Below are 24,762 nucleotides of genomic sequence, written 5' to 3'. Positions count from 1 at the left end.
TTTTTAATTTGACAGAGAGAGAGATCACAAGTAGCCAGAGAGGGGAGGAAGCAGGCTCCCCACTGAGCAGAGAGCCCGATGCGGGGCTCGATCCCAGGACCCTGAGATCATGACCTGAGCCGAAGGCAGAGGCCTAACCCACTGAGCCACCCAGGTGCCCCTATTTTTAATTTTTTGAGGAAACTCCACACTGTTTTTTTGTCCAAAGTGGCTGCACCAATTTGCATTCCCACCAACAGCTTAAGAGGGCTCCCTTTTCTCTACAACTTCTCCAACAATTGTTGTTTCTTGCCCTGTTGATTTTTGCCATTCTAACTGGTGTAAGGTGGTATCTGTGTGGTTTTTATTTGAATTTCCCTGATGGCTAATGATGATGAACGTTTTTTCATGTGTCTGCTAGCCATTTGTCTGTCTTCCTTGGAGAAGTATCTGCTCATGTCTGCCCATTTTTTTGACTTGATTATCTGCTTTTGGGGTGTTGAGTTTGAGAAGTTCTTTATAGATCCTGGATATCAACCTTTTGTCTGTACTGTCATTTGCAAATATCTTCTCCCATTCTGTGGGTTGCCTCTTTGTTTTCTTGACTGTTTCCTTTGCTTTTTATGTTGAAACTAAATGGGGAGGATGGACAAGTTGTTGTAGGAGAGGGTGACACTTTGAATGTGCCTCTGATTATTTATTCTGTTTAGATATATTTATAAGGAAAGCTGTGTTTCCTTTTAAATTGTTTTGAAATAGGGGCGCCTGGGTGGCTCAGTGGGTTGAGCCTCTGCCTTTGGCTCAGGTCATGATCTCAGGGTCCTGGGATCAAGCCCCACCTCGGGCTTTCTGCTCGGCAAGGAGCCTGCTCCTCCTCCCCTGCCCCCCACCCCCCACCTGCCTCTCTGCCTACTTGTGATCCCTCTCTCTCTGTCAAATAAATAAATAAAATCTTTAAAAAAAATAAATAGTTTTGAAATAAGCATTTAATATTGAGCATTACAGGTAGTAGTTATTAGTGAATGTTTGTTACTGGAGAAAGTGTGTGTGTTGGGTTTTGTTTAATTGTTTGGTTTTGGTGGTGGTTATCACTATTGTTTTGGTTTGGGATTTTATTTTGTCAAAGGTGGACATTATGATGATTAATGCCCAGAGAGTAAATGAGCACTATAAAAATACATTATGTAATTAAATGAAATGCTGGGTTGCCATAAAAATAATAAGAAACAATGATTTCTGATTTAGATGGGGAATTAGCCATTTGAATCTTCACTTGTGGAAATGAATTTGTACTCATTCATGATTTATAGGATATTCTGTACATCTACAATGCTCTTAGATTTCAGCATGCTATCTGTCCCCACTGAATTGAGTGTACGGGTGATTTCTCAGTGTTGTTTGGAAATTGCAAGAGGAGAAGAAGGGACTTGGTGGAGTGTTATGGGAAAGTCTCTCACCTTTCTATGAAAAAAAATGAATTATCATTGTAATAGTTACCCTGAGAAAAAATAACAAGGAACTTATTTTCAAGAGGTGCAGAAGCATTTGGTCATAAGGGTATTTTGTTTTGTTTTCGTTTCTTACACACTTTTCCTTGAATTGAAATCTAAAATGTCAAACATGATTATACATTCATATGCCCATTTGAAAACATGAAAATTATAGTACTTTCTCTTAATATCTGTAGCATTCTTTTTAGTAAGATTTGCATAATCCCTTTAGTACAATGAAATCCATACATTCTTACATCTGGTTTTGGAGTCTTTCTTGGAAAGTAGATTCTTTTCTGTCTTTAAAATATTGTTTTGGGAATACCTGAGTGTCTCATTTGGTTAAGCAGCTGCCTTTGGTCCTGGGATCGAGTCCCGCATCGCGTTCCTTGCTCATTAGGGAACCTGCTTCTCCCTCTGCCTGCTCTGCCTGCCACTCTCCCTGCTTGTGCTCTCTCCCTCTCTGACAAATAAATAAATAAAATCTTTAAAAAAAAAATTGTTTTGCTTTGGGCCTCGGGGTGGCTTAAGTGTCAGACTCTTGGTTTCGGCTCAGGTCAAGATCTCTGGATTGAGTCCTGGGTCTTGGGGCTCCCTGCTCAGTGGGGAGTCTGCTTGAGATTCTCTCTCTCCCTCTTCCTCCCTCACCTCCACCCCATGCTCTCGCACTCTTGCTCTAAATTTAAAAATCTGGGGAAAAAATATTGTTTTGCCTTTGCTTTCAGCCCTGCCTCTGCTACCTCCAGCTCCAGGCTGACAGCAGAGAAAGACCCATACGAACCTTGGTTTCATAGTTCCACCCTCAAATACAAGGAGAGGTATGCTTTGGTTCCCAAATGTTGCAGAAATGTAGCAGTAATTCAAATTTAGTGTACACCAGAATTGCATGGAATATGTGTTAAAAAGCCAGATTCCTAAACCCTTTCCCCAGAGATTCTGATTAATCCTTGGATTGGACCCATGAATCTGCATTTTAACCCACTTGCTAGGTGATGCTGATACAGGTGGCCTAAGAATCTTAATTTGAGAGGTGATTAACTATTTCCCTGCCCTTGAATATATAGTCTCTGATATTTTTCTCTTAATAGTCTTTTTTTTTTTTCTTTTTTGGTCTTCTGTAAAATGTTGGTCACTGGGGCAACTAATTGTGCCTAAAACTGAACATACAGTCAAAAGGTTAAGTAGTGTGGAGATAGTATTTCCCCCAGAGTTGGAAATATTTTTATGATTCTGAATTCTTACAGCAAAAAGTTAGATCATCAGTAAATATGTTTTTGTGAACATCTTTCCTACTAGAAGAGAGGAAAGAGTCCCAGACTTTCCAAATTATTGTTCTATATTATTTTTTCAGAATTATCTATAGCCTATCCCTTGAGAAGAATATATATGGTCAAGAGATACAGGAAAAAATAAAACTATCCTCTTAAAAACATAAATATATGTATATGTATGTGTGTTTATGTGTAGTGTATAAACTATGTGCTGTGTATAATATATACATACATTATAAATAAATTATACAGGTATACATACATGTTTATGTATCAACATACATACATGTTTTATGTATCAAAATTTGTATCAAAGATAGTCATTGACACGCTCTCTCTAGTACATGATTTCCCCTCTCTGAAGACTTGTCTTGACCATGCAGCTAAACTTCCATTTGGTCAGTTTGGAATCTTTCTGTGTTTTGCCTACATTTCTATATTTCTCTAAAATTTAGGTAAACTTTCCTAATAGTTCTCCATGTAAAACCAACAGTAATTTTTTTAATCCCTTCAGCTTTGGTTTACTAAAGTGATAAAGTGACTCATTTTGATATACATAGGTCATTGTTGAGGAAAAGAAACACATACAAACATTTGGAAGATTCGAGAGATCTGTAACACCTAGCGTACTCTCCACAGATTCTTTTGTTTACCAGTGCTCTGTGTTCTTGTACCGCTAATAAAACCTCTGGCATAAAATGGATGACTTCAGTGAGTACGAGTCAGCTGGTCATTTACAAAGCCAATCTAAGTGCCTAGGAGCTAGACTCACATTAATTTTATTTTATGATCTAAACACAAATTGCATGAGATATTTGCTGAGGTTTTACTCTAAAAATCTAAAGTGAATGCTGTCCCCCTGGTCAGTAGTAACAGCTAAATTATATCCCACTTGGGGAATTCTGGGAATTTACAAGTCATTTCTTTAATTTAAAATTCCACACTGCTATAGGATAAAAGTAATTTCCTGTCCAATAAGCAGTTGCAGTAGAAACAGGGCCACACACGATGCGAATTGAGGCATTGAGGGACAGTTCTCATTACTATAAAAAACGAAGTAAGGGTAAGGAGACCCTTTGGACCTTAATTCCAATTTCTTAGAGCACTTTCTCATTCATTTGTTGGACTTCCTCTGCCAGAGTGTGTTTTATGTCAATATAACTGATTATAATTTTACCTCTGGGCAGGAGACTAGGTATTATAACATTCAACCACATACTGGTGGGTTTTTTTCTTGTTATGATCATATCTCCTTGAATTGCTGTGCAGCTATTTTGTACAGACCACATTTTGCTTGAGACAGTCTAGATTTTTTGAAGTAGCTCTTAAGTTAGGAACTAAATTAAATGGGTAATATACTTGTGTAGAATAACTATGAAGAGGACTAGTATAAATACAGGAAATTTGCCTTAAAATAAGAAACATTTTACTTGCAGGAAAATAGGGAAGAACTAAAAAGGATCTTTCCGTGAAATCCCTATTTCAATTGTCAAATTTCCCCACAGCATAATTGTTCTCTCCAGTTTTTCCATGTATTGTATTAGCTAAATTTTATTTATTTATTTTTTAAGATTTTATTTATTTATTTGACAGGAAAAGATCACAAGTAGGCAGAGAGGCAGGCAGAGAGAGAGGAGGAAGCAGGTTCCCTGCTGAGCAGAGAGCCCCATGTGGGGCTCAATCCCAGGACCCTGAGACCATGATCTGAGCCGAAGGCAAAGGCTTTGACTCACTGAGCCACCCAGGCGCCCCTTGGCTAAATTTTATAAGGTAAATAATCTTTTACGAAGTGTCATGTGTCTTGTTTTTCTTTCCACATGCATGACTATTCAAGGTTCTCTGTTTTGTGTTATAATTTTTAAGAAAATTAGGCAGCCTACTAAGTTAACTGATTCTTACTCTCATTAAGACTGAACAGTAAATCAACTCTGCTCCTTGGACTCCTTTTTCCTAACATGTTATTACTATGGCAATAATTCTTCAAAAGTATTCACTCTCTGTCATTGACTTATTTCTTCTGAGCTGGGCAATGTCCAGTGGTTGTCTTTTTTTTTTTTTTTTTAGGTAGGGTACTTTTAAAAAATTAAATTAATATATAACAGTACTTTTTTTTTACAGTTCAATAAATTTTAGTGTTCTCAGGGTTGTGCAACCATCACAATTGATTTTACAAAAATTTTTTAAAGTAGGCTCCATGCCCAGCATGGAGCCCAACTCAGTTCTTGAACTCAATGACCCTGAGTTCAAGACCTGAGTTGAGATCAAGAGTTGGACATTTACCAACTGAGCCCCCCAGGAGCTCCCATCATAATTAATTTTAGAACTTTTTTTTACTAAAAAGAAATCCCCCCCTTTCCCCAACTCCTTAAGCAACTACCAAACTACTTTATCTATTTGCCTATTCTAGAAATTTCCTAATAATTCTTAAAGCTCAATTCTTTCTTTATATTCACAGTAAAGAAAAACTGACAATCTGAGAAATTCATACAGTAAACCATTTCGGCTATCTAATTACATATTCAAAAGGCTTGATGGATCATTTAAATTCTAAAAATAATTTAAAAATAGATTTTAATACTTAAAATCTCTTGGGGTTGCCTATACTCAATATGGGCAGTAATTCTGTAAATTGATTTAAGGGCATTCTAAAGGTTTGTTTCTATGGTAACCAAATTCAGAACACTAACCTCTTAAAGATGGTTGTCATAGGATTAAGGCAGGTGGCTGACTAATCTTAACTGGTGCTTTTCTTTCTCCTTTTTCCATGGCTTTTCTCTCAGCTTCTTTGGTTCTCATAAGATTTCATACAAAGCAATTACACAGGCTTTCTTACCCATTTGTTAGTGTCTCATTCACATAATACTGTCTGTTGTTCATCCCCATGAGATCTGCCCAGTGACAGATCTTTTTCTCCCTGCTGCAATTATATACTAAAAGAAGCACTAAGTGGAAAATATCTCCATGAGTAATGTGTTAAAGGCATTTCTCAATTACTCATGTACTTCGGCTCCTCATAATCATTGCCCAGGGTAGAGTTCTTTAGACAGCAGTTCTGCTTTTAAGCAGAAAAAAAAAAAAAAAAAAAAGGCAACATTGTCATCAATAATTTTTTTTTTAATGGTCTCTGTTTGGATAACCCTCATTTATGATCATCTTTCACATTTGTTCACAGTTCCCAGTACTCTAGATCAACAGATTTATCTGTGCAGAACTCTTAGGTCACTCTGACAGGAACATAGAATATATGCATACATTACCTTCATACTTAATTAATTTCCTTGCTTGCCTCTGACTTCTGAGAGGAGAGCCTATGATTTACCTTTTACATCTTTGTAGCAAAAATGCAGTTCCTGGTACAGGTGTTCCATAAATGACTCTTGTTAAATTAGGCATGTTGAAGAACTTCTATAAGTAAACTATGCATTTATAGTTTATAAAATAATGGGCCTAGTTGATTCTATATCAGTACATATGGTTCCTTACAGGCACTGAGATCAGTGTTCCTAGACTTCCAAAGCTGCCCATGAGGGAAAATTGCTATGAGACTTGCTGTCCTATTGTAAGCAGCTAGAAAACTGGAACGAAGTACACGAGACAACTTGGGTCAGACGCTGGACAGCAGGCATAACAGGACTGTTTCTCAAGAGAAAGGAAACAAATGAGATGAGACCTACAATTACCTCAGCTTTCTACTTGGAGGCAATTCCTGAACCATGCACAGCAAAGAGAAGGGAAACAAAACAGAGCCCAGTTGTCTTGTGGGGCTGAGGAAACACAGACCAGGAAGGTCAAAGCAGTTAGAGTTTGTGGGGCAGAGTTCTGCAGAAAACTAACTGGAAAAGAAATTCAGAAATCTGCATTTTAGTCATTGATTGAATACCAGTCTATGCTTGCAGCAGAGGGATCTCCACAAGGTTGAGGAAATAATAACCATTGGGAACTGGGCCTCCACAACCTTCAGATCTCACATAAAACTGGGACTTGTTCATGTTTCTACCAGCTGTGATCACTTTATGGATCCCATGGAACATTTATTAGAGTCCCTATGTGAGTCATACCTTAGTGGAAGGGCTGAAGTAGCTTTAGAGTTAAAGCTACCCTAGATCTGTCCTAAATAGTTTATAAACAAGCCTTAAATGGGCCAAGCTCATCCTTTTTATTTTTTTAAAGATTTTATTTATTTATTTGACAGACCGCGATCACAAGTAGGCAGAGAGGCAGGCAGAGAGAGAGAGGAGAAAGCAGGTTCCCTGCTGAGCAGAGAGCCTGATGTGGGGCTCAATCCCAGGACTCTGGGATCATGACCTGAGCCTAAGGCAGAGGCTTTAACCCACTGAGCCACACAGGCACCCCCTCATCCTTAAATAACTGACTGCCAGAACGAAGTCCAACAACCTTTAAAGGAATACAAAAAAAATTCATTACTCAACTATATAAAATTCACAATATTATTATTGCATCCAATGAATAATTGCAAGAGAGACAAAGAAGCAGGAGATAAATCGATATAGACAAATAGATTAAAAATTGACAGGTGATGGAATTAGCTTAAAGTAATTTAAAACAGCTATTAAAATATAAGTATGATCAGAGAGAAATGAATAATATAAATAAAAAGAACCAAATAGAACTCCAGGGGATGAAAAATAAAATATCTGATATAAAAATTTTACTGATGGTTGGGACACCTGGGTGGCTCAGTCAGTTAAGCATCTGCCTTCAGCTAAGGTCATGATCCCAGGGGCCTGGGATCGAGCCCCACCTCAGGCTCCCTGCTCAGTGGGGAGTCTGCTTCTCCCTTTCCTTCTGTCTGCCGCTCTGCCTACTGGTGCTCTTTCTCAAATAAATGAAATCTTAAAAAAAAATTCACTGATGGTATTAACAGATTAGAGCCCGCAGAAGAAAAGATAAGTGAACTCAAAGAAATACTAATTATTTAAAATAAAATATGCAAAATAAAGCACAGAGAGAAAAAAGATTGATGGAGGTTGGGGGCATAGAACAAACTTAGTGACCTGTAGGACAATATCAACTGGTCTAATATATGTATGTAATTGGAGTCCCTGAATTTGAGAGGGGCAGTGTACAATATGTAAAATAGGTATAGAAATAATGGCAAAAAATTTTCTCAATTTGATGAAAACTATAAACCTACAGATTCAAGAAGCTTAATGAAACCTAGTGAGATAAACACAATTTTAAAAAAAACCAGACTAAGGTATATCATAATCCTATTGTTCAAACCTATTTTTCCACTCAAAGTCTGTTTTAAAGGGAAAACTTTCTAAAGCAGCCATAGGATAGGAAAAGGATAGATTATATACAGAGGAAGAAAGATAATCAAACACAGACTTTTCTTCAGAAATTTTGCAAGTCTTGTGACATTTTATGACAACAGAATGGTATCCTTAAAGTGCTGAGAGAAGGGGCACCTGGGTGACTCAGTTGGTTAAGTGACTGCCTTTGGCTCAGATCATGATCCTGGACTCCTAGGATCGAGTCCCACATTGGGCTCCCTGCTTGGCAGGGAGTTTGCTTCTCCTGCTGACCTCTCTCCTCTCATGCTCTCTCTCTCTCTCATTCTCTCTCTCTGTCTCAAATAAATAAATAAAATCTTTAAAAAAAAAAAGTGCTGAGAGAAAAAACTCTCAGCCAAAAACCATATATCCAATGAAAATGTTTCAACAATGGAAGGGACGTAATGACTTTTTCAGACAAAACTGGAGAGTTTACTACCATCAAACTGCACCCACAATAAATAAATAACAGCAATGGCACTAAACGTGAGGAGGGGTGGGGGATAGAAGGATGTTATTGAAAGTGTTTTGCATTATACCTGAAATTATATATATATATATATATATATATAAATTAAAGATTTTAGTTATCTATTCGACAGACAGAGATCACAAGTAGGCAGAGAGGCAGGAAGAGAGAGAGGAGGAAGCAGGCTCCCTGCTGAACAGAGAGTCCAATGCGGGGCTCAATCCCAGGACCCTGGGATCATGACCTGAGCTGAAGGTAGAGGCTTTAACCCAGTGAGCCACCCATGCCCCCCTATACCTGAAATTATATTATTTGAAGGTAGATAGTGCTAGGTTTAAGATGCATATTGTAAATCCTAGAGTTATCCAAACTAAAACACACAGTATGATTAATAAATCTACAATGGATATAAAATGGAGTACTAAAAAACCCCTCAATTCTTCAAAAGAAGTCAAGTAAAAAGTGAAAAAGAGAGAGAGAAGCAAAGAACGGATGGAACAAATGGAAGCATCAAGATGTTACATTTATAACCCACCATGTTGATATTCCCATTAAAAATCAATGGTTTGAACCAGAGTTTCTCAACGTCAGGACTATTGACATTTAGGGCCAGATAATTCTTGGTGTGGGAGGCTGGGCTTTGTGTCCTAGGGTGTTAATAGTATCCCTCGCCTCCGTGCACTAGGTACCAGGAGAGACCTCCCCTACCTCTGCCATTTTGACAACCAAAACTATCTCCAGACATTGCCAAATGTTAAGAGCTGCTGCTCTAAACACTCTAACTAAAACACAGAGTGTCTGAATGAAAAGGAGGATCCAATTATATTTGGTCTTTAAAAAAAAGACAACAGGCACCTGGGTGGCTCAGTGGGTTAAGCCTCTGCCTTCGGCTCAGGTCATGATCTCAGGGTCCTGGGATTCAGCCCCCGCATCGGGCTCCCTGCTCAGTGGGGAGCCTGCTTCTCCCTCTCTCTCTGCCTACTTGTGATCTCTCTCTCTCTGTCAAAACAAAAACAAAACAGAAAACCAAAGACCTACACTAACATAAAGGAAGAAATAGGTTAAAAGTAAAAGGACGGTTTCCATGGTTGGCCTATTTGCACGATATGGTCCTTTTGTGCTCGAAGAGTGTCTGACCACTGCTCCATCCTGCAGTATTCCACTGATCCCCTCAGTCTTCTCCCATTGTCCATTCACTCATGTGGCAAACCACAAGCACAGGGGTAACATTCAAAAGACATGAAAGAAAAGTCTTCTTCCCTCCCCTGAATTCTGTCACCCAATTCTCCTTCCTGGTGCCATCTACTATTACAGTTTCTTCTGTATTCTTCCAAAGATATGCCATGCATTTGCAAATATGAGTATGGTCTTATTTTTTTCTCCACAAATGGTAACACACACAGGATTCTGTCCCTCACCTCCCTTAGTATGGGTTGGGAATCTTTCATATCAGTACACAGAGATAGAGCTTCCCCATTTAAAAATTTTTATAGGTGGATAACATTCCATTGTATTGATATGTTGCAATATATTTAATGGTTCTTTATTTTTTATTATTACTTTTTTATGCTTTTAAAGATTTTTATTTATTTATGACAGAGAGAGATAGCAAGAGAGGGAACACAAGAACAGGGGAGCTGGAGAGGGAGAAGTAGGCTCCCTGACAAGCAGGATATGGGGCTCGATCCCAGGGCGCTGGGATCATGACCTGAGCCAGAGGCAGACGCTTAACGACTGAGCCACCCAGGCGCCCCTTAACGGTCCTTTATTGATGGACATCGGCTTCCAGTCTTCGTTAGCACAAATAATATAGCAATGGATGACCTTGTACTCACATCACTTCACACCTCTATCAGTATCTACATACGATAAACTACAGAAGTGGAATCCGTGGATCAAAGATTATATATGTATTTGTTATTTGGGGACATAATGCAAAACTGTCCCCTGTGGAGGCTATAAAATTTTTTACTTTTGCTAATCTGATAGATGGAAAATGCTACCTTGTATATCTGATTAACAGCTAAGTGAACCCGAATATCTTTTCATGTGCCTGAGAGGTACTGAGTTTGTTTTCTTGTGAACTACCTCTTCATATCCTTTGAGTTGGGCTTTTCTCCTCAGTTTGTTAGAGGTAGAATCTGTGATCTGGTAACAGATGGTCATGTCCTGATCAATGACCTTGATGCCAGCGTCAACACACCTGTCACCTGTCTGTGGATTTATTAACCCAAGGTATGGAATCCTGGCTTTGCTTTTTGCTGTGTAATCTTGGGCGAAGTTCTTAACCTCTTTGGGCTTCAATGTCCAAATACCCAGCATAGGGTCCCTCTTAGCAACATGGTGCAGGACAGCACCTTTAAAACCAGGGAGTCGGCTTGGACCTGGGAGTCCACGACGTACAGGACACGTTTTTCCCGCGGAGAAATTTTGCTTAGGCACTGAGGCCGCACGGAGCAACCCCACTGCGGAGTTCGGGAGTGCGGCCCGGCTCCGTAAAGCCCGAGTTCTCGCTTTCGAGAGAGCAGAAATCCCGACCGTGACCAAGAACTAGAAATCGACCCAAGAGCGAGCCACTTTCTGCGGCGATAGCCGCCCTCTCCGCCGCTCCCCTGCTCCCAGGCACCCTCCCCTACCGCCCGAGCGCGGCGCTGCAGCCCCGGCGCCCAGACGCGGCGGGTGCGGCGCGGCCCCGGGGCCCGGGTGGGGGAGGCGGGGGTGGGCCCCGCGGTCACGTGAGCCGGGCCAGCTGTGCGCAGGGGGCGGCGGGCCTGAGCGCCGAGAGTCTGAGGAGGGGGAAGCGCCCGACGGTCGCCTCCGCCACTGCAGCTGCAGCCGCCGATGTCGCCGCAGTAATCTCCGCCGCGGCAGCACCCGCACCCTCGGCGGCCGCAGCATCAGCACCGCAGAGCCGAGTCCGGAGCCCGCCGCCAGGCAGGTGAGCCGCGGCGGGCACGGCTGGGAGCGCGGGGCGTCCGCCGCCGCTTCTTCTCGAGCGTTTCAGCCGCGTCCGCCATCGTCGTCCCCAGTGCCTCGCTGCCGACCCCTGTCCCTCCGAACCCGCGGGTAGCCAGACCCCGGGCTGAAACCCGGCGGGTGGTGGCAGGGCAAGCTGGGCACTCTGGGGGGATAGGGGGATGGGGAGGTGGCCTCGGGCCGGGTGCGGATGACTGGGGCTAGTAGGTTGAGGGGGCGCAGGACAGGGACGCCCCACCCCGGGGCGCGGGCATTGCCGCCGAGTTTGACCCTGTCTCCCCGCTCTACACCCCAGCCCCATCCTTTGCTCTGACCTCCGGGTGCTTTTCCTGTGTTTCCATTAACTGGCAACCAAGTTGCTGCTCCGCTGGGGTGTGTGCCTGTGACCCCCCACCTCTCCACCTCCCGGGCTGTTCCTGGGGTTCGCAGCTCGCTCGGTGGTGGCAGCGCTGGTGGTGGAGTGGGCCTGGAACCTTCCCGGGAGGTAGCGCACCTGCTACCCGGGTAGCGCGAACATGGCTGCCTGGTGGGGCCCGCTGTCCTTGACCTGGCTCTGCGCCCACGTCCGTCCGGTTTGCGATCGCTAATCGTGTCCAGGGGACTGCTCTCCCCTTAAGGGCTGTTAACTGCCGTCTCAGCGGGCTGCAGGACTTGACACGACATCCCCCGCCCCCAGCCACACTCCGGGCGGTTCTTTGGAGTGGGGGGTGGGGTGTCAGGACAAGTACGCCATGGCGCCAGGACACTTACGGGTAGAATTTCTGCTATGATTATGCTCGTCAGCCCTCGGTTCGCTTGTTGGTTCGGGCGCTGATTATTTGGCGACATCACTGCTGAGGTCTGAGACTAGTGGGGTCTGCAAAACAGGGGGAACGCTTCAACTTTTAGAGAATTGACGAGCACCCGGATTTAGGGGTTTAAAATGTCCATTAAACCCAGGTGCATCTAAGGAAACTTGTTATTCACTCTGACTCAAAACTGACTTGGTAGGGTTTTACATATGGGCTTTCTGGATTTGCTGTTTAATTCTGACTTGCAATTTGATCTTGAATTAGACTTGTGTCCAGCTTCCCCAGCTGTGTGTGTGTGTGGGTGTGTGCAACTGTGTTCCCAGCCTGACCAGAAGATGCCATGGGTTGCAGAGGAAATCTATGTTAATTCAAAATGGCAGCATGAAAAAGTCGGGCCAGGCGGAAGCCCTTCAGACCACAGCTCACATCAGCTGCCCAGACTTAAGCCTTGGTGAGGGTATGGGCTGCTGGGAAGGCTCTCCTGGGTGTTGCTGCAGCTGGTTCTAAGGGGTAGGGAGTGATTCTTGCAGCAGGCTAGATTTTGGGGGGGCAGCAGGGTCGTGGGGAGGTGAAGTGGGAAGTTTGGGGAGCTGTAATTATCTTCTCTAACTTACTGAAAGCTGGTGCAAAGACCTAATTAGAATTCTCTGTGATTTTGAGCTGATTTTTCTCCAGGCTCCACTAAGGACAATTTATGTGGCTGCTTATGTCTGTTTGATGCATAACTAATTTATGTTTATTTTATACCTAAGAGTGGATCTTTTAAGAGTTGAGTGTCTAGTGTAAACCTCACCCAAGAACGATACATAACAATTACCAGGTTCTTAGAGCAAGTTTCAATGAAAGAACTGATACAGCTCCATGATCAAGCACCCAGGCACCAGAGAATGATAAATTCTTGATAGGTGACTCATTTTAGGATTTTTTTTTTTAAACAGTTTTTCCTTGCGGTTTCACTGCTGTGCTGCGAGCCATCTTCTCATTTAGAAAGAACGGGATGCATGAGGAGGCAAGTGTTTCAGGGATAATGGGAATAGAGGAAGATTAGTGCTTTGGTCAGGAATGGCGATCTGGAAGCACTCTGCTGTCAACCCCCTTTTTTACAGCCCTGGAGGCTGAATCCAGCAGGGTGACTGGGCTGCACCCAAGGTCATATAGCTGGCTGGCAACTGGCAGTGAGAATCGAAATCCAGGTCTCGTAACTGCCCAGGTCAGGGTTCTACGTGCCACATTTCACAGTCTAGGGAAAAAGGGATGGACCTGTCTTTACTAGGATAGCAAACAGAGCAATTCAAAAGCAAACTGTAACATGAATATAAAAATCAATGGGTATTTAAAGTAAGTGACTACATCTTAGTTTCCAAATTCAAAACCATTCAACTTTAAAAAAATTTTTTTTAATTTATTTGAGAGAGAGCGAGCGTGTGCACAAACAGAGGGAACAGCAGAGGGAGAGGGAGAAGCAGGCCCCCCACTGAGCAAGGAGCCTGTTGTAGGGCTCCATCCTGCTGGAGTCATGACCCAAGCTGAAGACAGATGCTTAACCCACTGAACTACCCAGGCACCCCAGAACCATTTAACTTCTTAAGCTGTGTGCACCTCATGTCCACATTTTCCAGTGACTAGACTGCTTCTATAGTTAAGCACCAAAAACATAATTTTAGTCCTGTTCTTTAAAGTGAGAAATGCGTTCTTTGATTAAAAAATGGGTGGCTCGTGTTTGTGGAGAATCATTGGGTCAATTTCTTTGTAAAAGAAACTAAAGTGGGATATATAATAGCTTTTGAGTATGTCGAATTTTAAGTAAAATGTGAACTACGAGCCTGTTTTAAAATAACTTTGAAGCAGCACTGCATACAGAGGCTTTTTCTAGAATTTGAATTTTATTTCTCTTGGTCATATACCAGTAACCAAAGATCTACTAAAGCCAGATTGGAAAGTGTGAATGGGTTAATTTTTGCATGGAAGTGATGAGGATACAAAGTATTTCTTCTGGGCATTCCATTTCTTCAGCCCAGTGATCTGTAGAAGGAGAAGTTGCACAGGTTGCAGGGAAGAGGGACGATAATTCACAGTGGAGAAGCGGATGGGAGCTAGGTATGGATGATTATGTGCAAAGGAAGACAGATGATGCCACACGTGCTGTTTAAGAAAACAGTAACTTGCCTTAGAGCCTGAATGTGAAGATTCACTCTTAAATCCCCCTGACATGCCAAAGATATTTAAAATCAGAAGGTTTGGAAGTTCTTAACCATGAGCAATTTGTGTTTGTTGAAGAAGAATAATTCAAAGTTATTTTTTAAAAAGTCATGCATGGGGCTCCTGGATGGCTCAGTGGGTTAAAGCCTCTGCCTTCAGCTCAGATCATGATCTCAGGGTCCTGGGATCGAGCCCCGCATCGGGCTCTCTGCTCCGCGGGGAGCCTGCTTCCTCCTCTCTCTCTGCCTGCCTTTCTGCCTACTTGTGATCTCTCTCTGTCAAATAAATAAATAAAATCTTTAAAAAAAAGTCACGCATGATCTCTTTATCCAGCAGTAATTGAAGCCATTTTCATTGGAATGACGGCCTAGGTCTGTGCTGTCCAATTCAATAGCCAGTAGCCCCTATCCACATGTGGCTCTTGAGCCCTTGAAATGTGGCTAGTCCATACAGATGTGTGAACTACACCCCAGATTTCAAAATTTGTATGAAAAAAAGAATTTAAACTATGTCATTAATAATTTGTGTGTTGATTATATATTGAGATAATATTTTAGATATATCCAGTTTAAGTAGACTATATTATTTTTATTATTATTATTTTTTTAATTTATCTATTTGACAGACCGAGATCACAAGTAGGCAGAGGCAGGCAGAGAGAGAGGAGGAAGCAGGCTCCCCACCGAGCAGAGAGCCCGATGCGGGGCTCGATCCCAGGACCCTGGGACCACGACCTGAGCTGAAGGCAGAGGCTTTAACCCACTGAGCCACCCAGGCGCCCCTAAGTAGAGTATATTATTAACAATAGTTTCACCAGTTTCTCTTTTTTAGGTGTGGCTTCTAGAAAACATAAGATTACATAATGTGGTTTGCATCTGTCTTGCATTAACAGAAAGTGGTGGTTGGTTGAGGTGTGTGGTACTGTGTACAGAACTGGCTGTGTAAGGAGAGAGACACTTGGATAGAAGAGGGAGGGAGACAGAGCGGATGGAGGATTATGAGGAGGGAGTGCTCGGGGACCCTTGGGAGTTGGAGAGCATGAGTATGAAGTACGCGGGAGCTGCTGAGTTATGAGACTTCTGAGGTGGAAAAAGCAGAGTGTGCAGTGGCCCAGGGTTTGGAGTTGGTAGAACTGTGATTGGCAGGTTTTGTGGTGGTGGGACAGGAACCAGAGTGGTGGTGGAAAGGCAGTGTGGACACAACTACATGTCACACTGGAAAGTGACTTCCAAATCTGAGATGTCTGGTTTCACAAATATATCTAGCACATCAAAATGAGGTGAACACATCTCATTCGGAGTCCAAGCTCTGGTTCTGCCTCTAATTAGAGGGTGTGACCTTGAGCAAGTCACTCATCGAGATGCTTCTCAGTCTCCTTTTTTAAAATGGGGTGAATGACAGCTGTCCCCTGACTTGCTGGGTGGTTTCTCTGGGGTGAGATATGGCATATTAAAACACAAAGGTTTATTAGAATTTACATTACTTTATTACAACACTACACACTGAGATCACTTTTACTTATACACGTGTGCATAAGATGACAACAACGACAAGAAGACCAGCCTTCCTCTGGTTCTACCAATATGTGTTCTAAAAATTAAAAATTTTGAGTAACAATATTTGGGGGGGAGAGATTAGGAGTGAGTTGGCGATCTGCACAGATTTCTCCCCTGCTTTCCCCATCCCAAATAGTTAATTATCTTAATGACATTTACTGTTCAATACATCCTTTCACCTTGCTTTCAAATTCAGCTTTCATCATATGCTAATTTCCTACATTATATGAGTGTATTTCAGTAGTGTCTGCTCTGTCAATCTGTCTATTCTTGTGTCAGTCTTGGATGGTTGTAATTATTAAAACTTCCTAACATGGTTTAATACCACTTGGGACTAATTTTTCCTCATTAGTTTTCATTTATGAAAATTCTTGGCTTGTCCCACATCCTTTCTAGATGAGCTTCAGGGTCGTTTTTGGTCATGGTTGTATCCAAGATTGATGGCTGCCCAGTGACTGCATGGATTACTGTAGGGAAGACTGTATCCATATAGTATTGGATCTTCCCAGTAAAACACAGGCATCTCTCCCTGCCCTTCAGATCTTCTCTTGTGTCCCCATAAACCCTTACTGTTTCCTCCATTGAGGATTTGTACATCTCTCTCTGGTAAACTTATCTGAAAATGGGCAGAAGCCCTATAAAGAAAACTACAGAACTCCAAGGATGGGCTCAGAAGCCCACACCAACAGGGATGCTTCCTACTTTGGATGGCAGGTAGAGTCGGGGTGCTTGGGGCATTCTAGAGTCTGGGATCTCTCTCTGCTATGTTCTTGTTATATGACTCCGGACAAGACTTAACCACTCTTGATCTCAATTTTCTCATCCTTAAAAAGGGGATAATAAGGGGTGCCTGGATGGCTCAGTTGGTTAAGCATCTGACTTCCGGCTCAGGTCATGATCTCAGGATCCTGGGATCCAGTCCTGTGTCAGGCTCCACGCTCAGTGGGGAGTCTGCTTCTCCCTCTCCCTTTACCCCCTCCGTGCTCATGTGCATGCTCTCTCAGTCTCTCTCTTTCAAGTAAATGAATAAAATATTTTAAACAAGGGGGATAGTAATACCTTGTGAAGTGGTCATTGTGAGGATTAAGTTATTTTATTATTTATATATTTTATATATTTTTATATATTGCTTAGCATGTTACTAAGCACATAAGAATGCTTCATATTCTCAATAGTAATATGTAAGATTGTAATATTTTATGTGTTTTATATTATTACATGTAATAATGTAAGATTCTGTGATTTTAATTATTTTAGTTACTCCTGGTTAAATGAATATATAAAGCCAGTATCATTTTTGGATCATAGGTCCTGAGAGGCTCTGGAAACATTTTGCCAAATTTTTAAAAAGTTTAATGGAACTTGGGAAAGAAATGTTGGAAGAGCCAAGAAATGTGGAAGACAGTTATTGGGGGTGAGGTAGGATCTAAACTTGCTTTATCTCCAAGGTAGATCAGCCACAACCCTCTAGCACTTTGTCCCTGCCCTGTGCCAGGGACAGGCACATCCTTTTCCATCATTCTGTGGGTCTCTTCTATCCTCACTGTCATCCTTACCCCTAGTCTGTGCCATATTTGGAACGGTCTTTTCAGCAACTCTTAAGGATGGTTACAAAGCTTTTGTAGTGGGAGGGATGGCTAAGATGACATGTCCCATTCCCATTGGGACAGAAGAGCAACCTGCTATCCAAGAAGGCAGGAGTGATGTAGGCGTTAATCACACCCTCCTCTACAAGCTCCCACATGGTCAGCCCAGTCTGGAATGGTGGTGAGCTGAACTGGTTGGAGTGTCAGGTTACATAGTCAAGGTGACTGGGAGGGGAGGGAGCTGAGGGCCAACCAGCTTGAGCCTCACCTGAAGCAGAGAGAGGTTAATGGTCCCTTCTGTTCTTAATAGTTAGCCTAAATCTCCCCCTCAAGTGAGCTACATATCCTTGAAAGCTCCTATGAGCATTTCCAATCATTATTTTAAGTTAGGTCGCTGCCCTTCTCTCTTGGTTGTGTTCATGAGCACCTCTTCTAGGTGATAAAGACCTTAAAAACATCGTTTTAGTTTCATTTTCCTCCTAGATTGAACAAGGTGCTTGTTGGTGGTTAGGAGCTCAAAGTACATAATTGGTAATTCATTTGACTTCTTAAAATTCTAATTAAAATAATGTAGTGATCAGAGACTTCTCTGAATATCTCTTTCTCCTCTCAAAATAAAACCTTCGTGTATTTTTAAAATTGCACTTAGAAGTGCCCTAGTGACCTAAAAGAATTAAATGAAATGTCTTAAAATGTCTTTCTTAAGCACTAAAGCAACAGATTTTTTAAAATAAAAGTCCAATAAAGGAATATGAGCTTTCTATAAATCTAAAATGACATAACTAGATAAAGTAAAATTTAAAGCTTCTCTGTATCCTGTCCTTACTTTCACTGCCAGTTCTGTTAGATAGTAATCCGTTAATCCTTCTAGGTTCTTTTCTCTCTCTCTGTCTTCCTCCCTTTTGTATATACTTATATTTACATAAATGTATATGTGCACATACATATATGTATATACAAATATACATGCATATATTCACATACACAAATACAGGGTTTTTTGATAATAAAATGGGATACATTTTCTGAAGGCAAAACACAGCAAATGGCCCTAGCATTAATGGGTATTTACAAAGTAGTTTTTAGGTCAAATTTTGCTAGATATAATAAAATTATCCCCTGGTTACCAGCAAGATTTAAGTCTTACTACTTTATTTCTTCTGTAGGAAATGAATAGTTAGCCAATTTTTTACAGGGACAGAATGTAAATCACCATTTTAAGAATGATTGAGAAGAGTTTTTGAAATCCCACTTTGCAGAGTTAACAGGTACATATCAAATCACATTAATGGGAAAAGATGAGACTAGACAATGCATTATTTAGATGGGAGAAGAAAACAGATGGTGGGAGTAGGAAGGTCATAATTCAAAGCAACCTTGCCAAATGAGTGGACACAATGGCAGCAATGTCAGAAATGAGAAAAGAAGGAAATGAAAGGACCCTAGATGTGGCTTGCTTAGCAGTTTCCAGATCGTTCCCACAGAGAATGCTTTTGGCAGCTAACCACATACCTGCCTATCTCAAACACATTCTTCCTCTATCTCTGTTATCATTATGTTTCAAGAACTTTTGTGTTTTTGTTTTTTTTTAGAACAAGTTAAAGGAGCAAGCCTTGAGTGTTTGTCTATTCTGTATATGCTATATATATATATTATCTCATTTAATCCCCATGCTAGTTCCTGGTGAATATCATGGCTACACTTCATAGACGAAAGAATTTAATAAGTGGAGGAGCTGCACATGGAATTGGGATGCGTCTGATTCTTCCTTAAAAAGCTATAATGTAACCTCTTAGAGTAACTTAACTGCACAGTCTAACCTATATCATTAATGTGATACAAGTCATTTTCTTTCTTTGTGTTACTATGAAAGACGGAAAATGTCTTCCAATCTGCCACGTATTGGAAAACATGTTCCGTACAATGAACTTGATCTGACTATATTGTTCTAATTTGGCAAGCTTGAGTGGAAAATTAATCTTGCTTGTGCTATTTATCTAGTCATTCCTGCCATTAAAAAAATTGTTATATCCATAAGAAATGGATGCTATTCAACTAATCTTTTCTCTTTCCTTCACTCTAAAATCCCTAAAAGGGCTCTTCTTTTTTCTGGCTCAAATTCTGACTTTCTATCCAAGGCAGAGGAGTCATGGTAGTCGCCAGTCTCGCAGCCCGAGTTTTCTTGTAAGTGGTACCATATTTTAAATACCAGGAGTGATGGACAGACCACTTGATGTGGTAGAGTTTTTGCAGATGGTCCTTGAATTCACATGTGTCCCAACCTTGAACGTACACAAATAATAAGCCATATGTATCTGCACTACTGTTACTCAAATAGTATAGAATTCTCTTGCTATTTAGTACATACAAATCCATTGGAAGTATTACCAAAGCCAACTACAATGACCGTTATTTGGAGGTTTCCATGAAAAATTCTTGACATCTACAAGTTGGAAAACATCATATTACAATATTTTGTGTTATAGAGAAATTCTGGAGTGATTTGAAGAATAACTTTTGTGAAGTGACCATTTACCACTTATTCTATGAATAAATGCAGGTTTTGATACACAATATTCTGTTTGACTGTATATTAAAAAGCTCTACATTTCCTTAGCTGTTAGTTTGTCACATGAATCATTAAGTTAGACATTTTGCTTTATTCATATTTCTCAATGTGACCATATATTGCAAATGAAGCAGAATCAGATTTGGCCCAAAGGTAAAATGAGTTCATTTGCCATGACCATGCAGTCCTCCTCAATTCCTGGGTCTCTGCTCTAGTGAGAGACTATGTTTATTACCCGCAGTGAGTTAGGGTAGTAGATTATTTGATTGCAACTCTTCCTTTTCTTTCTTTCTTTCTTTCTTTTTTCCTTCCTTCCTTCCTTCCTTCCTTTCTTTTTAAATATTTTCATTACAAATTCTGTACTCTCCTGTGGGAAATTTGAAAATACCTGAATATATGGAATATATGGAGGTTAAGAAATTGTGATTCTGCAACCCAGAGATACTACAGCTCTTATAAATTTTGTTGCATTTGCTTATGATCTTTTCGCTTCATCTATTTAGATAACATACATCATTTGAATGGTATCATATTTAATTTGTATGACCTCTTTTCATGTCACCAGGTTGATTCTGTTTGTTTATTTATTTATTTATTTTAAAGAGTCCCAAGCAGACACTGCACTGAGCTCAGAGTCCAAGGCAGTGCTCCGTGCAAGGCTCGATCCCATGACTCTCATGGGATCATGACCCAAGGTGAAACCAACAGTTGGTCACCCAACCAACTGAGCCACCCAGACTCCCCGATTCTGTGTGTTTATATATTTTCCAGCTTTCCGTGTTATGTACAGATAGCCAATTACATATCATATGTTTGTTTTGTTTTGTTTTTTTGACTCTTATGATAATCTAAATGGCTGTATTTTGGGGGAGGCAAATGAAGCAGCAGTGGCCCATTAAATTATCAGGGGTTATGATGAAATTGAATAGTCATTCATTATCTGGAATTTTGGTTTTACAATTTTTATTTATTTAAAATCGTGAGCAGGGGGAGGGACAGTGGGAGAGAATCTTTTTTTTTTAAAGATTTATTTATTTATTATTTGAGAGAGAGAGAGAGACACGGAGGGAGAGAGAGAGAACAGGGGGCGGGGTGGGAGGAGAGGCAGAGGGAGAGGGAGTGAGGGTCTCCTTGTCCAGTGAAGAGCTTGACGCAGGGCCTGATCCCACAACCCTGAGATCACAACCCCAGCTGAAACCAAGAGTCTGATGCCCAACTGACTGCCCCAACCAGCCGCCCTGAAAGAAAGAATCTCTAGCAGACTCCATGCCCAGCGTGGAGCCCAACACTGGGCTCAGTCTCATGACCCTGAGATTGTGACCTGAGCCAAAACCAAGAGTCAGACCCTTACCTGACTGAGCCACCCAGGCACCCTGGTTTTGAATTTTTAAATAGACACTCTTTTCATTTCTTGTAGCTAATAACCTTCATTGTGGTATTTTTGGAATGAATAACAACTAACTTTGTGATCATCTCAATCATTAAGAAAAGAAGTATACAAGAGGATATTTCTTAGCCATTTTACTGATTTAGGAATATTCAGCTACTCGAAATGATATTTAACTCTTCTTTTTTTCCTGGCTCAAATTCTCGCTTTCTATCCAAGGCAGAGGAGTCATAATACTTGCTTATCTTGCATTTGTTCAACGAAGAACATTTTTTTTAAAGGAATTTTTAAAGAGTTGGATGAAACTTGACTTCTTTAAAGTAGTAAAAAATGCAAGACATTGAAATAACAATGAACAACCCAAATCTTCCTGATTATCATGCACTCTGATTTCCCTGTGTTAAAGCTGGAGACTAAGAAAGCCTATCTTCCTCCCCATTTGTCTTATTAGGGAAAAGAAAACCCTGCTTTCTCAAGTTAACCAGGGATGGGTTTCACCCACCTTTGTCCTGAGGACAGAGAGAATTCAGCGGCATTCAATTAAAATTAAATGGTTTCCTTAAAAATAGAATTGAGAAGGAAGAAGGCAGAAAGTTGATGGCCTTTGAGGCTGGTGGATGCCTTATGGGGGTTTATTGTACTGTTATGTGTGTGCTGCAAATTTTCACAGTCAAAGAGCCAGGCAGAAAAAAAATGAGTAATGCTTCTGAAGAGCGAAGAAGTTAAATAATCTGCACCAGTGGGTATCACGCACCGGTGGGTATCACACACCAGTGGGAACTGGCTGTGTCAGAATCCCCTGGGCACTCGTTGGAGATCTCCCGCCTGTAATCACAGCCTCGATCTGCTGAACAGAATCTACAAGGAGGACGTGTCTAGGAATCTGCCGTTGTAACAAACTCCCGAGATGATTTTGATGCGTGGTCAAATATGAATCCCATGGACTGAACCACAGCATGGGAGCACCTTGGCAAAATGAGATTTTCCTGCTCTTTTTAAAACTCTCATTGAAGGTAAAATATAGCTATGTCCCTTCCTTTATTCAACAAACATTTTTCGAGGTCTTATTATGTGCCAGCTTGTGTGCTAGATGCCAGGGAAATAAGGGCTTATGTAAGAGTTCTTGCCTTCATGGGAATTACAGTCTGAAAAGCAGAGGCAGACATCTTGAAACTTGAGGGAAAGAGATACAGCAGGGTGGTGGGAACCACGGGCTCACCTTTTCCCCCATTGCACGAATACACCAAGCCAAACTAAGATCCCTCTCCATCCCTTACCCTGATAATCCTTTCTCAGAGAGGTTATCCGAGTCCCAGACAAGTTACAAATAATAACTCTAAGAAAATATTCCCGGGGCGCCTGGGTGGCTCAGTGGGTTAAAGCCTCTGCCTGCAGCTTAGGTCATGATCCCGGGGTCCTGGGATCGGGCTCTCTGCTCAGCGGGGAGCCTGCTTCCTCCTCTCTCTCTCTCTCTGCCTGCTTGTGATCTCTCTCTGTCAGATAAATAAATAAAATATTTTAAAAAAAGAAAATATTCCCTGTATTTGATCAGTCCAGTGCTGTTTCTAACCTTTTTTTTTTTTTTAAAGATTTTATTTATTTATTTGACAGACAGAGATCACAAATAGGCAGAGAGGCAGGCAGAGAGGGAGGGAAAGCAGGTTCCCCGCTGAGCAGAGAGCCTGATGCAGGGCTTGATCCCAGGACCCTGAGATCATGACCTGAACTGAAGGCAGAGGCTCAATCCACTGAGCCACCCAGGTGGGTGGCTGTTTGTAACCTTAAAAGAAATTGGAACATCTCATCATGTGCTGTGCTGTATTTTATTTTTTTAAAGATTTATTTTTTAATTTTAGAGGAAGAGAGAGAGTGCGTGATCAGGGGGAGGGCAGAGAGTCTCCAGCAGACTCCCCACTAAGTGCAGAGCCCAACGGGTGCTTGATCTCAGGACCTGAGATCATGACCTGAGCCGAAATCAAAAGTTGGGCTCTTAACCAACTGACCCACCCAGGCACTCCTCGTGTGCTTTGCTTTAAAAAGTTATTTATTGTAGAAAATGACAAGCATATATGGTATAGAACAGTATATTAAACCACTGTGTACCCATTACTCACCTTCAGCCATTTTTATTACATAGCCAAACTTGTCTCATCTGAACTTTCACTGTTTCTTCCCACCCTGGATTACTTTTGTTGTATCATTTCATATGGAAATATTCCAGCATGTATCTCTAAAAGATACGTGCTCTTTTTTCAGATATAACTACAATGTCCAAATATCTAAAACAAGAATTCCTTAATATCATCAAATATTCAATCAGTTTTCACATTTCCTCAGTTGTCTTATAAAGTTTTTGTACTGTTTATTTAAATCAGGACCCAAATAAATTCCATTCAGTGCTATTAGTTGATAGATCTCTTCAGTAACTTTGTCTCTTACTCCTTCTTCCCTTGCAGGTTTTTTGTCGTTATTGAGGAAATCAGATTTGTCCTATACTTTCTCCCAGTCTAGACTTTCTGGATTGCTTCCCTCTGGTGTCACCTGCATTCTCTGTAAACCGGCGATTAAGATCTGGATGCTCTCATTGCAGTTCGATTCCTTATGCACATTTTAGTTACACTTTGGACCGTGTGTCTGATTTGTTAGTGTAAACCATTGGTGAGAAAGGGTGAAAGAGCCATAGTAGGGATTGGTGTAATGGTGGCAAACCATCACCAGTGAGTAAGAGGGAGGAAAGTAAATGCTTATTAATCGCCCACTGTATACAGCCACAGGACCTGGTGCTTTCCATATGCTCTCACATAAATGCAAGTGCTATGTTGTGTATACAGGATTAGTTCCATTTTCACATGTGGAAACTCTGGAGCAGAGAGTTCATAATCTGCCTGTCTCTTGCAGTTGGTGGGTAGAGTCAGGATATGAGCAAGGAAGGGCCTGTTTGTCTTAAAGTGTTTCTTCTCTTGCCTCTGTACCCATGGGGCTTCAGGGCCAAGTAGGCATGGTAAATGAGTACAGCTGACCCAACATGGAAAAAAGAAAGAACGAGAAAAGCAATAGCCCTAGGGGGAGGCTAGGAGGCACTGTCTTTGGCCTCAGAGTCAGGGGGTGGAGAGGACTGTGGGGAGGAGCCCCTGCTTAGCTCCAGTCTTGATGGCATGCAGGAATGTGGACCCAGGGTTGCCAGATCTTTTG

General features: G+C 41.4%; 1 protein-coding gene across 1 annotated transcript in view; it reads left to right on the top strand.

The window, feature by feature from the left end:
* The first annotated feature begins 11,269 nt into the window (after positions 1–11,269).
* Positions 11,270–24,762, top strand: part of SCRN1 (secernin 1) — a 61,326-nt gene continuing 47,833 nt past the window's right edge. Inside the window, exon 1 of the mRNA XM_080818312.1 lies at positions 11,270–11,444. The gene's annotated coding sequence lies outside the window, so the exon portion shown is untranslated. The remainder of the gene's footprint in view (positions 11,445–24,762) is intronic.

This window comes from Martes martes (genome assembly GCF_963455335.1).
Source record: "Martes martes genome assembly, chromosome: 11".
Classification (NCBI taxonomy): Eukaryota; Metazoa; Chordata; class Mammalia; order Carnivora; family Mustelidae; genus Martes; species Martes martes.
This window is presented reverse-complemented; position numbering and strand designations above follow the sequence as displayed.